The sequence below is a fragment of the Panthera uncia genome, chromosome D4 (assembly GCF_023721935.1).
Source record: "Panthera uncia isolate 11264 chromosome D4, Puncia_PCG_1.0, whole genome shotgun sequence".
NCBI lineage: Eukaryota > Metazoa > Chordata > Mammalia > Carnivora > Felidae > Panthera > Panthera uncia.
In genome coordinates this window covers 76,043,475-76,047,026 of record NC_064807.1, presented here as the reverse complement: position 1 = coordinate 76,047,026, position 3,552 = coordinate 76,043,475, and positions in this window count along the sequence as shown.

Here is a 3,552-nt window from a genome sequence, read left to right as displayed (position 1 = left end):
ACACTGCAAGTATTTTAATGGGGGCCTCAGTTGCAGATATTCTGCATAGAGCTCTGAGAATTGGCTGCTTCCAGACAGAAAATCGAGTGGAGATGGAAACGGTGCTGCTGTCATTCACCTGCAGGACAAGGGCCTGGTCAAGCATACTGACAGGTTCAAGATTCTCCCATAATTCCCCAGATCAAGAACTATGGAGGCTGTCAGGTTGTCTGTGAGAGCAGGGAAGGCCAGAGTGGTTCAGACTTTCAATCCAGTCAGATCCATTTTCAGGTTGGTAATTTGAAGTGAATTTCCTAAGAAACCAGAGAAAGAGTAACAAAGAAAATTCAAAAACCATCTGATGCTATTTTGATCCTTAAATCCAAAGCTCTCCAAAGATTCCTATAACATATTACTTGAGGTCATTGATGTTTTCAGGAGGCAGTGTATCCTAGTGGTTAAAGACCATGACTTCTGGAGTCAGACACCCTAGTCTGCACTCCTCTCTGCCACTTCCTGGCTCCATAACCTGGGGCAGCAAGTTAACCCCTTCAAGACTCTGCTTCCACTTCTGCAAACTGGGGATTTGAGTAGCAACTATTGCATAGAGATTTGGGGGATCTCTAAGTAAGTTAATTTTAGTAAAATGCATAGAACAGTGTCTGGTAAATAGCACGCTCAAAATAAGTGATCACTATTAATTTCATCATCCTCATCATCATCATGTACAATTTTTTTTGAAAGAAAGAAAAAAGGAGGTATAAAAAAAAGAAAAAAAAAACGAAGAAGAAACACAAAAGGTAAATAAGTCTGGGAACCCAAGTAAGAGGAATAAGAAGCACAAAAGATGGAGAGGAAAAGAAAAAAAAGGGAAGAAGGGCAGAAAGGAAGAGAGGTGATTGACTCGGTTTGTTCTATTCATGTGTATCGAGCACTGACATTTGTTCCAAGTGCTATGTTTCTTCCAGTAATGATCCCACATGAAGTTCATAAGAGAGAAAAATATTAAATAAATGAACACAAAAAATATGGTTACAACCAGCTGTAAATACTACATTGTATGGCCAAGGTAGACCCCTCTGTGGAAAGGACATTTACAGTACGTTTTCTATAACCTAAGGCATATTTGTGCACATTATAGATTTATTTGTTTAGTTTTGCATCCTCTCCTTTATTCATTCTTCATTTATTTTGTAGCAGCCGTATTCCAGACTTTTAACATCATGGTTTGTACACAGGAAGAGTGTCCCTTTGGTCAAGGAATTCCTTATTCAGCAGGGGAGACAGGTATGTTAAGGAATAAAGGTCATGAAGCCTGGTGGGAGTGTCATGAAGCAATTCACAAGAGAATGGAAAGTTATTCCTGGGGATGGTCATGAAAGACCCAGTGAAAACTAGTATTTTGTCACCAGTGACTCTATGACTCTTAACCAGCCTCTACTGCAATTCAGAGATACCATCTCATCTGTGAAACCATCTATCTGGGAAAGAGGTCATGAGAAAGATCCTGAAATTCATCGTGGTCAAAAAACGGGCCAGAGCCCAGGTTCAGAGTCTCTCTGCTCCATGAAAGTACACGACATGGAGGGAGGGATGGGAGGTGGTGTTTCAGGGGAAGTTGCCAGTAAGAGGACTGAGAATAGCACACTTGGCTCTCGTAGGCAGAACTCGGCACAGTAAGTGACTACCGAGGTCACAGAACTCTGCCATTAGCAAGAGTGGTGCAGAGAGCTTTCCATTGTGCTGTGACCTCTCATGACCAACTCACTGAGGCTCTCCTACCTCATCTGCTTTCTTCCAGCTTCTCAGCCAAATCACACCCACTCTCTTTCAAAGGCTCACAAAGTACCAACTCTTTATAGAGCTGATGTCAGAAAAAGGGGCCGGCATACTTATTGTGGAACAATACTGCCACATTAGGTTCACAGTGGGACTCTGGACTAGGAAGGTGGAGAGAGTCCTACTCATTAGGGTCCATACACAGGTGGGCTGTAGGGGTTGCATTTCCACAGAAATTCAGGCCTGATATTATGAGCACATACCCATGTGCATTTCTGTAGGAAGGGCGGGGGAAGGTTTGTGTCTTTTGTTAAATTTTCCAGAGATCAATGACATTAACGTGCCTAGTAACTAAATACTTACCATAAACTTCTACCTTCTACAGAGTAAGACCGAGTTTGAGTAATCAATCTAGTCATATTCATAAATAAGTAGAAAGAGAATTTATATTTATCAAATATACAAATTATAGCTGTACAGAGCACTTTATACATATTATCACAGCTGACTATAAAAAATATATGAGAGCTCATTTTCCCCATTTCTACAGCTTTGGAAATATACAGAAGAGAGGTTAAGCAATTTGATCAAGTCTGTACAGTACACGGCAGAATTAAAACTGAAAGCCAGATCCCCAGGATTTTAGGATTATATATATTTTTAGTTGTCTTACATTCTTTCATCTTCAAAGGATTAAATACAGAAAAAAGTTCTTATGTTGACTATAAAAACAGAGGAACCTGCAAATTCATAGTATGCATAAAGAGCTTCTTTTCTCTCACTCAAACATACCATATTCTGCCACTTTTATGATGACATTCTATGTATGATAGGGTTAATTTTACTATAAAACTATGATAGGAGAGCAGGTCACAGCAAGATGGGCAACTTTGGCATGAAGATTATTCTGAGCTGAAGTAAATCAAGACCCTAGGGGCTCAAGGGAAACTTTTGCCCCTCCCTTAACAACACTGAAGAATCTAAGTTGGGGGTCTTTGCCAGAATAAGGGTTATTAGCAGAGATGCATTTTATCTAGGGACCCATCCGTATGGCAGGGCAAACATCTAATTTCCAAACATCTGTTATTCTTCTTCTTGCCCTGTGGATTGCATTCCTTTTTCCTACCCCCTTGTCTTTAGTCCAGGATGACATATATACCTCATTTTGCCTGTCTTTGGAATTCCCATGTCTATGTGGATTCCCTGTACGTATACTATTAAATTTTATTTTCTCCGGTTAAACTGTTTCACGTCAATTTGATTCTTATTCCAGCTAGAAGGACCTTTGAGGGGACAGGAATTCCTGCTTCCCAGAGAAGTTTATCAACTTAAGCTTGGCAATAAGTTACCATTATGCCACCAGAAAGATGGCTAAACTTGGTAGGCTCTGAAAATTTGAAATACAAATCTGGGTCTCCATTATCTCAATCAGCATAACAAGGTGTGTTATAATGACAAGGGGATCTATTCAGAACTTTATTATCGCCCCTTCTATACCCTTTCACTCAATTGACTTGTTGAGAGTTTGTCAAGGAATGGAAATAGAATGGAATTCAGAAGTAAATGGCCTTGCATTTGAGTTTGGGATCTATCACTTAATTGTAGTCCTGCTAAGAAAAACCAAGATAGAATGCCTGTCATGTGTGTACTACAGAGTTGTTTTGTGTCCACAACTAGGCTAAGAACTTGATGCTTATTATCTTATTTAATCGTCAGACTGACACATCAAAGTTGATTCTCTTACTACTTTCCCTTTACACACAGGAAAAAATGAATATTGAGAATTTGCCATGC